The sequence below is a fragment of the Ahaetulla prasina genome, chromosome 3 (genome assembly GCF_028640845.1).
Source record: "Ahaetulla prasina isolate Xishuangbanna chromosome 3, ASM2864084v1, whole genome shotgun sequence".
Lineage (NCBI taxonomy): Eukaryota > Metazoa > Chordata > Lepidosauria > Squamata > Colubridae > Ahaetulla > Ahaetulla prasina.
In genome coordinates this window covers 88,060,453-88,070,329 of record NC_080541.1, presented here as the reverse complement: position 1 = coordinate 88,070,329, position 9,877 = coordinate 88,060,453, and the positions used below count along the sequence as shown (strand labels likewise).

At 37.5% G+C, this 9,877-nt stretch overlaps 1 pseudogene; it reads right to left on the bottom strand.

The window, feature by feature from the left end:
• Positions 1–259: 259 nt before the first annotated feature.
• LOC131194972 (small ribosomal subunit protein eS26-like) lies at positions 260–644 on the bottom strand (annotated as a pseudogene).
• Positions 645–9,877: the final 9,233 nt, after the last annotated feature.

The window sequence follows — 9,877 nt, the reverse complement described above, 5'->3', positions numbered from 1 at the left end:
GCCTACCTCAGGTCCTTGGGAAGAAATAGTGGATAAAAATGCCAAATCCAGTCTGAACATCTGGCTGACTATGTGATACACCATAACAATCACTACTGGGATTGCAGTATATTGAGTTGGGGCACCAATTGTAGTAGTTTGTTTATTCTTATCTTGCCAGGATAAGTTTCTGTCCATACCAAGATGTAGAATATGGGAAAAACAGTTTCTGACAGTTGAAATTATTTTTTCCCCACAAAATGTAAATGTATTAATTGACTCAATATTTGGAATTGACATCTTTTAAAACATCTCCATACATAGGTGGAGGGGGTGGTCTCAGTGCAGCACCTGCTGGCCTGAACCAGGGAGAAGGAGCGCAGTCCTTCCGGGATCGGTTCCTCATCACCTAGCTGTGGCTAGCACAGCTAACACAATAATGAAACTTCACATAGAGTTTGAGTAGCATGTAGGAATCAAAGACATTCGCTTCAGAGATATCTCGGACTGCAGCTGCTTCTACAATATTTCGGATGACAAACTTCTTAATAGCTTTATCCTTGGGGACACAATGGGCACAGTTGGTACAGGGTATAGGCTGGATATGTCCTCGACCCTTCTTGGCATGGCCGTTGTTTCTTCTCTTCCTTGTCATTTTCACGGTGAGGAGGTGAAAGCCTGTCAGTTGAAATTAGAGGCATTAGTTGTTGTTTTTTTTCTCCTTTTCATTATTCTTCTCATCATTCCTCCTGGCTGATCAGGTCACACACCCTTCAGCTGTTATAGTTTCATCACTAATTTAACCAAAGACAGAGTAATTTGTTCTTTGTGGCTCTATTCAACTTTCATTCTAACAGGCGCCTTTGAAGTTAGCAGGAAAGCTATTCAAGAAGGAAGAATAGACTAGGCTTTCTATTAGCAATAAAATTGCCATGTATTAACCCCCTCATATTTCAGAAAATGAGCTGCAGTCAAGTGAAGAAGGCAACATCATCTCCTTTCACACACAAAAAAGGCTTTCTCGTACCTTAATTTGCTATAAACACGATGGTTGTCATAAAAAGAACCCACAAATTTGTGATTTGCTCAGAGCAGGTGCTGAGGCTGCAAATCTCAAACTATTTGTAAACAGTGAGTTCCAAGGCCTTGGTCATTTCTCTTATTCCATAGTAGGAGTAGAGCCATAAACCTACTTGACAAACTATATTTTAAGACGAAACAATTCAGAAGGAAGGAAGCTGCTTTATAGGAAGCTGTTGTTCATGTGTCATACTAATCCATAGGTCGTTTTAGTCATAGATTGTGATATATTGAAATAGACGACCATCATTTTTTTCCAGATAAAGCAATGATGACAACTGCTATTTGAAGCCAGCTACCAATCATTAGTTTGTCTAGTTTTGTTGTGACTCTTTTTTCACTTTCATATGAAGCCACTATGGTCTGAATCCTTTCAATACAGCATGCCCTGTATGTAATCATCTAAGCTACAGACAGTAGCAGTAACGGAGTTGGAAGGGACTTTGGAGGTCATCTAGTCCAGGGGTCTCCAACCTTGACAACTTTAAGACTTGTGGACTTCAACTCCCAGAATTCAATTCTGGGAGTTGAACTCCAGAAGTCTTAAAGTTGTCAAGGTTGGAGACCCCTGATCTAGGATCTTGCTCACGCAAGAAACCTGTAGTAGGGAGTCGAACCACCAAACTTCCGACCTTTCTGATCAACAAGCTCGGTGTCTTAGCAACTGAGCCACCTAGTCAGGCTATTTCTTTAGAAACTTTAGATCAAATTTAAGGAACACCCCCCCCACCTCGTTTTGTTGTTACATTAGGGCTTACCAAGTCTGGTAAGGTGCATGAAAGTGTTTTAGCATATATACTGAAGTATAAGATCTATCTTTATCTTTTGAAATTACAACCCTCCTGTATTTGTGTGCAATCATCTTCCTATGTAAGATGCATACAGTCATGCTCATTGAATTACCATTACATGCTTTATTGCCAAACCTGCCCCCATTGTTAGATAACACTACTGGCCTTGCTTGTTCATAATTAATACTCAAATTTAATATATCCCAACACTTGTTTGCACACTATATCCATATTAAATACAAGATTATAGCGTATACTGGAAACCAATTGTGCAGACCAAAAGATTGACGTGCTTTGGGGACTAATCATAGGTAATTAGATTTAGACAACTCTTCATGAATATAATTCTTTGTAGAATTATATTCTTTCCTTTCATCTGTCTTTTGTGGCTAATATATCACTCTCTGGAGACTAGACTGATCTTTTCGGGAATCATCAGCTTATCACTCTACATCAATCCTGCATCTGCCATGTAGTCTTCCAACATATACTGAAAGAGGCTATAGCAAGAGCTCATGTACATCAGTCACTAAACATTACCTAGCTGCATGTATGAGGAAAGCACTTATTCTAATTGAGTACATAGTAAATAAATAAGATGAATTGGCAAAGTTGGCTTGCTTTGGGATTCTTTTATTGCTTCCTAGTTGAGGGAAGATAATACTATTACGGATTCATTGGAATGACCTCAAACAGATTTCAATATTATAATGGTAATAAAAATACTTGTTTTTCAATGCTCATAAAGATACATGAGATATCAAATGCATACTTTCTTTTGGAATGCTTGCAAAAAGGAATAATTTAAAATGTAAACAAATCTTCCACAAGTTAAAAATATCATTGGTATCTTTAGAACAATGAGCACATTCCTTATTGCTGAAGTATCAGTAAATATAAATGTTCCACCTATATTTCCTTTGTATTTCTACCAAAATATTGATGCTAATGTTACTAATATACAATTGGTCTGTCAGTATGACAGACAAAACCAGTAAACCAGTGATGGAATTCAAATTCTTTTACTACTGATTCTGTGGGCGTGGCTTGATTAGCGTGGCTTGGTAGGCATGGCAGGGGAAAGATACTGCGAAATCCCCATTCCCTCCCCATTCCTGGGGGAAGGATATTGCAAAATCTCCATTCCCACCCCACTCTGCGGCCAACCAGAGGTGATATTTGCCAGTTCTCCGAACTACTCAATATTTCCGCTATCGGTTCTCCAGAACCTGTCAGAACCTGCTGAATAGCAGTCCTGAAGTAAACATACATCTATTTGTTGGTCACCCACAAAGATACATAAACTGGCCTTCCATAAACCATCCAAATGTAAAAAGTAACAGTTGCAGGCATATCAAGGTAGGACTTCAAGACAGTTGGGAAACATCCCTAAAAATAGGGCACAGAATTAGGGCACAGAATTTTTGATGCCATAATCATTAACCATTTGGTGCCTGCCACAATCTGCTTTCCTATAAGTTTGTATCATGCCATGCTTTTAAAAAAATCATAGAATCTGGAAGATTTTAGGAAGATGGGAAAATGTTCTTATCAGCATTCTTATAATAGTACAGGCTTCCCAGATTATCAGTCCAAATGCTTTCTCATATAGAATAGAATAGAATAGAATAGAATAGAATAGAATAGAATAGAATAGAATAGAATAGAATAGAATAGAAGAGTTTTATTGGCCAAGTGTAATTGGACACATAAGGAATTTGTCTTGGTGCATATTCTCTCAGTGTACATAAAAGAAAAGATATGTTCATCAAGAATCATAAGGAATAACACTTAATGATAGTCATAGGATACAAAAAGCAATCAGGAAACAATATCAATATAAATCATAAGGATACAAGTAACAAAGTTACAATCATACAGTCGTAAGTGGAAGGAAATGGGTGATGAGAAGATTAATAGTAGTGCAGACTAGTTTGACAGTGTTGAGAGAATTATTTGTTTAGCAAAGTGATGGCATTTGGGGAAAAAACTGTTCTTGTGTCTAGTTGTGTGCAGTGCTCTATAGCATCATTTTGAGGGTAGGAGTTGAAACAGTTTATGTCCAGGATGTGAGGGATCTGTAAATATTTTCACAGCCCTCTTTTTGACTCGTGCAGTATACAGGTCCTCAATGGAAGGCAGGTTGGTAGCAATTGTTTTTTCTGCAGTTCTATTGCAGTGCTACTTCATCTTTTTTATGGCAGACTTTGGAAAATAAACCAGAAAATTTGTAAGCAAAAATGGGTGATACCATTCCTTCTATTTTTCCACTTGTACATCTGAAACAGCATCCTCTGCTTACAATATGGCAGGCAAGCATTTAAAACTCTGCCCCTTTTTAAAATGTATTCTAATGCATGTAAGGTACATTTACAACATGGGAGGGGGACTTTGATTGCCCAGTCACATTCAACACAAAGCCTGTCACTGCTGGACACCCCCATCCACCCCATTCCCAGTAATCTTATAAACAAGGAATAAATGAAGTGTTCAAAGAATCAATTTGTCCACTGAAAGTTTTGTTCCCATCTTTTCCCTAAATTTAGCAAAGACTAAGCTGTTCTCTTTAAAAAAAAATTATTAAAGGTTACAATTAGAAAAAAAAATACAAACTATAAAAATAGAAAAGTAGAAATTGCAGAAAGTAGTAGAAAAAGGAGAAAAGAAAAAAATGTAAAAGTATCTTCTTCCTTTAGCTTGACAAGTACAAACAATTTTGGGAACTTATCTCCATCTCTTAAAATATAGCAAATGTTCTCTACTTCCCACAACTCACCTCTTAACTATAAACACAATCTTAAAATAGCCTCATTCATTCCTAATCAACAAAAGCCCATTAAGGTCTACCAGAGATAACTGCATATCTATTTTAATTTTGATCAAATAAGCCACCTCTATATTCCTTGCATATACTTTTAACTAGCTTGGCTTTCAATCCCTTTAAATATCACCTTCAAACTTGATTCCTTTCATCTTCTCTCTATTTTATCTTAGCAAATCTTTCAAAACTTTAACAGACCTCTTTGGTAAATTCAGTATAAGAAAATTACCCAAACCTCTCTTCTGATCTGATATTTGTATGTTCTTTTTAAATATTAAGACATCAACCGGTGTCATTTATACATATTTCTCCATATTATTCTTATAATTTGGCATATTTAAATTCACATTCAAATCAACTTTAGACTCAGTTAGTATAGCTCATTTCTCTTTTATTTAAAAAAATTTGTGCACCATCCATCTATGATATTAGATATTAATAAAATTAATTTCTGAGTCTATAGTTCACAAATCTCCTTAAAAAAATACATGATTAGAGTGTTTTGCTCCATTCTGTACTGACATGTTAAATCAGAATATTCTTCTTTAACATACATAACATAACATTAGAGTTGGAAGGGACCTTGGAGGCCTTCTAGTCCAACCCCCTGCCCAGGCAGGAAACCCTACACCATCTCAGTCAGATGGTTATCCAACATTTTCTTAAAAATTTCCAGTGTTGGAGCATTCACAACTTCTGAAGGCAAGTCGTTCCACTTATTAATTGTTCTAACTGTCAGGAAATTTCTCCTTAGTTCTAAGTTGCTTCTTTCCTTGATCAGTTTCCACCCATTGCTTCTTGTTCTACCCTCAGGTGCTCTGGAGAACAGCCCAACTCCCACTTCTCTGTGGCAGCCCCTGAGATATTGGAACACTGCTATCATGTCTCCCCTAGTCCTTCTTTTTGTTAAACTAGACATACCCAGTTCCTGCAACTGTTCTTCATATGTTTTATCCTCCAGTCCCCTAATCATCTTTGTTGCTCTTCTCTGCACTCTTTCTAGAGTCTCAACATCTTTTTTACATCGTGGCGACCAAAACTGGATGCAATATTCCAAGTGTGGCCTTACCAAGGCATTATAAAGTGGTACTAGCACTTCACGTGATCTTGATTCTATCCCTCTGTTTATGCAGCCCAGAACTGTGTTGGCTTTTTTAACAGCTGCTGCACACTGCTGGCTCATATCTAGATGGTTATCCACTAGGACTCCAAGATCCCTCTCACAGGTGCTACTATTGAGCAAGGTACCACATATACGGTACTGGTGCATTTTGTTTTTTTGGCCTAAATGTAGAACCTTACTTTTTTCACTGTTGAATTTCATTTTGTTAGATAGCGCCCAATGTTCAAGTCTGTCAAGATCTTTCTGTAACTTGAGCCTATCTTCTGGAGTGTTGGCTATTCCTGCCAGCTTGGTGTCATCTGCAAATTTGATGAGTTCCCATCTATCCCCTCGCCCAAGTCATTGATGAAGATGTTGAAGAGTACTGGGCCTAAAACAGAGCCTTGGGGTACTCCACTGCATACTTCCTCCATGTGGATGTAGTTCCGCTGAGGACTACACGTTGAGTGCGGTTGGTCAGCCAGTTACGAATCCATCTGGTGGTGGTGCTGTCTAACCCACATTTTCTACTTTATCTAGTAGTAGGTTATGGTCTACTTTATCAAATGCTTTACTGAAGTCCAAGTAAATTATATCAACAGCATTCCTCTGGTCTACTAATTTTGTCATTTTGTCAAAGAATGCGATAAGATTAGTCTGGCATGATCTGTTTTGACAAACCCATGTTGGCTTTTGGTTATTACTTTGTTTGCTTCTAGGTGTTCGTGATTCGCTGTTTGATTATCTTTTCCAGAATCTTCCCGTATTGAGGTCAGACTGATAGGTCTGTAGTTTCTGGATCTGTTTTTTCCTTTTTGAAGATGGGAACTACATCAGCTCTTTTCCAGTCCTCTGGCAGCTCCCCTGTGCTCCAGGATCTTTGAAAGATATAGTTCAGTGGTTCTGAGATCACGTCTGCCAGTTCCTTCAGAACCTTGGGGTGTAATCCATCCGGTCCTGGTGATTTGAACTCGTCTAAGGTAGACAGGTGTTCACTTACCATTTTCTTCCCTATTTTAACTTGTGTTTCTAATCTGTTTTTTGTAGTGCTGTTTTTGATAGGTTGGATTGTTTTTTCCTTTTGTGTAAAGACAGATGCAAAATATGAGTTAAGTAGATCTGCTTTCTCCCTGTTGCTTGTCATCTTCTTGCCACTTTCTCCCAGCAATGGGCCAATTGTTTCCTTGACTTTTTTCTTGCTTTAACTGTAATCTTTAGGTTTTTTTCTTATTTCCTCTCAAAATTCAGTAATAAGTGAGAATCTCCAATTTATCATGGTTTCCCCCCAAAAACCAAAACAATTATAGTTTTCCATGGGAAAGATTCTTATTATTAATTTCAACTTTTTGTTTTAAATCCATATGGACTCTTAGATCATTTTTAACTTTCCAAAAGCAACTATACATACCTTTTTCCTGTTTATTCCAAAAAATAACATTTTTCTAAATCCTTAAACTGGCATTTAAAACTTCTTTTGAAAAGAAGTAGGAAACTTACCCAATGAACACAATTAAAATTTGCTGTTCTGAAGTGTTTTAATGTTTCATAACAGTAAAAAATAATTTCAAATAATGAGGTTCAATTGAGCATTTTGTTCACAAAGGCTGCATGACAACTGTGTTTTAGTTGGAATTCCTTGACTCCCAGCCACAAGACTCATAAGCAAACCACAAAAACCTTGGTTTTTGCAGTATATTTACAAGGAGTGGCTGTGCAGAGTGTATGTGGACAATCTCATAATTTCTCCTTTCTCTGGAGAGATTTTTGCCACCATGATCCAATGTCTGGCCACAGTCTCCACTGCAAATACCACCTTGCTTAGACAGGGGTGACTAGCTCACCATGGCCTTATAGGAAGTTCTACTAAGCATCTTTTTGAAAGTGAATGAAAAGACTGAGAAGTGACAGAAATGATTCTGTATTTTCTTCTCATTTGTCCTTGAATGGCTGCTTCTCTTTTGTTCCTCTGCTACAAGATATCTGGCATCAAGTTTCAAGAATATATATCAATGTTCAAAGCTGCTTAATTGCAAAACACCTTAATTAAGCTGGAAATCCTGGATCGACTCTCTTGTGTTTTCCAACTTTTTAGAACATCTTGTGGTTGCTTCTAATATAGCTGATTGCTTAGAGTTATTATGGCTACCCCCTCCAAAAGACTCTGGGTAGCTTACATTGGAATAACCAATTAAATAGACAGTTAAAAATATGACAACAAAACAAAGCAGCCCAGAGTAAGCAACAATAAAAGAACATGACAGGGCAGTGGTGAAATCCAATTGTTTTAGAATAGAATAGAATAGAATAGAATAGAATAGAATAGAATAGAATAGAATAGAATAGAATAGAATAGAATTTTATTGGCCAAGTGTGATTGGACACACAAGGAATTTGTCTTGGTGCATATGCTCTCAGTGTACATAAAAGAAAAGATACGTTCATCAAGGTACAACATTTACAACACAATTGATGATCAATATATCAATATAAATCATAAGGATTGCCAGCAACAAGTTATAGTCATACAGTCATAAGTGGAAAGAGATTGGTGATGGGAACTATGAAATGATTAATAGTAGTGCAGATTCAGTAAATAGTCTGACAGTGTTGAGGGAATTATTTGTTTAGCAGAGTGATGGCCTTCGGGAAAAAACTGTTCTTGTGTCTAGTTGTTCTGGTGTGCAGTGTTCTATAGCGTCGTTTTGAGGGTAGGAGTTGAAACAGTTTATTTCCAGGATGCGAGGGATCTGCAATTACTACCGGTTCTGTGGGCGTGGCTTGGTGGCCATATTGTGACTTGGTGGGTGTGGCTTGGTAGGCATGGCAGGGGAAGGATACTGCAAAATTCCCAGCCCACGCCAGAAGTGGTATTTGCCAGTTCTCCGAACTATTCAAAATTTCCGCTATTGGTTCTCCAGAACCTGTCAGAACCTGCTGGATTTCACCCTTGTGACAGGGTCTTCACAAACTTACCCCAGAGCTGAGAACAGGATCAAATATTAAGAGCCTTCTGTACATCCAGGGGAGTGGGTGCCATACATATCTCTCGGTGGATAGTATTCCAGAGAGCAAGGGCATCAACAAGAAACGCATGCTTCCTCGGTCCCACAAGGTGACAATACTTAATTAATGAGAGGTGGGGCAAACCCACTCTGCTCAAACATATATAAACCATTGGACATAGCTACAGAATTAGTTCTGAAACTCAAACAACTTTCATTTGTACAAATTGTATGCAGAAAAGATATAAGTATATTTTTGTGTCTGCGCCTTCAAGTCAGTTTTTGACTCCTAATGATCATTATGGACTAGTCACTGGGGTTTTCTTGGTGTTTTTTTTTTTTAGAAGTGGCTTGCCATTCTTTTTAGAACTAAGAGAGATCTGGCTTTGTGCTTAAGGTGGAGTTAGAATTTTCATTCTCCTTGTGACTAACCTCGTGCCTTAACCACTGCACCAAACTGGTTCTCACCCATGTCCATTCAGAGACGCCAAAATCTGCAATAAAAGGCATCATTGGACAACATCCAAAGATCTGTGCAATATTATCCTTACTGTTGTCTATAAGCATAATATCTTAATGGCTTAACAAGTTGGAATCAACCAAGCTAAAAGAGAGTTCACGCTTTTTGCAGGAAATGCAGTTGAATTCCATGTCCCTTCCAATATATATTGTCTGGGTTGGCTGTGTATAAAGGGAACTTAATCAAGCATACTTTTATGGATGGTAAGATTATGAACAAATTGTTTAACACAAATGACACTGAGAGCTTGATTGATTCCAAATAAATATTTTGGAGTTACGTTATCCATCAGGACATACCTGCTTTTCTATTGTCTGGACTTTTTCTCCCCTCTGATATCAGGAACCAAAGAATTATCCTTTCTATCCAGCTTGATTATAAAGGATTAAAAGGATGCAGCAATCCTTTCAGGTATTGTTTATACATTTTAATTATATTACTATCCTATTTGTTGTCATCTTAATTTATAAACTGACTCAAGATTATTTGCAGTAAAGACCAGAATAAATATTTTAAATAAACAAGCAGTCAACTTGACAGGACCAACTTGCATGCCTGTAAATTTAAGATGCACTTAAATGA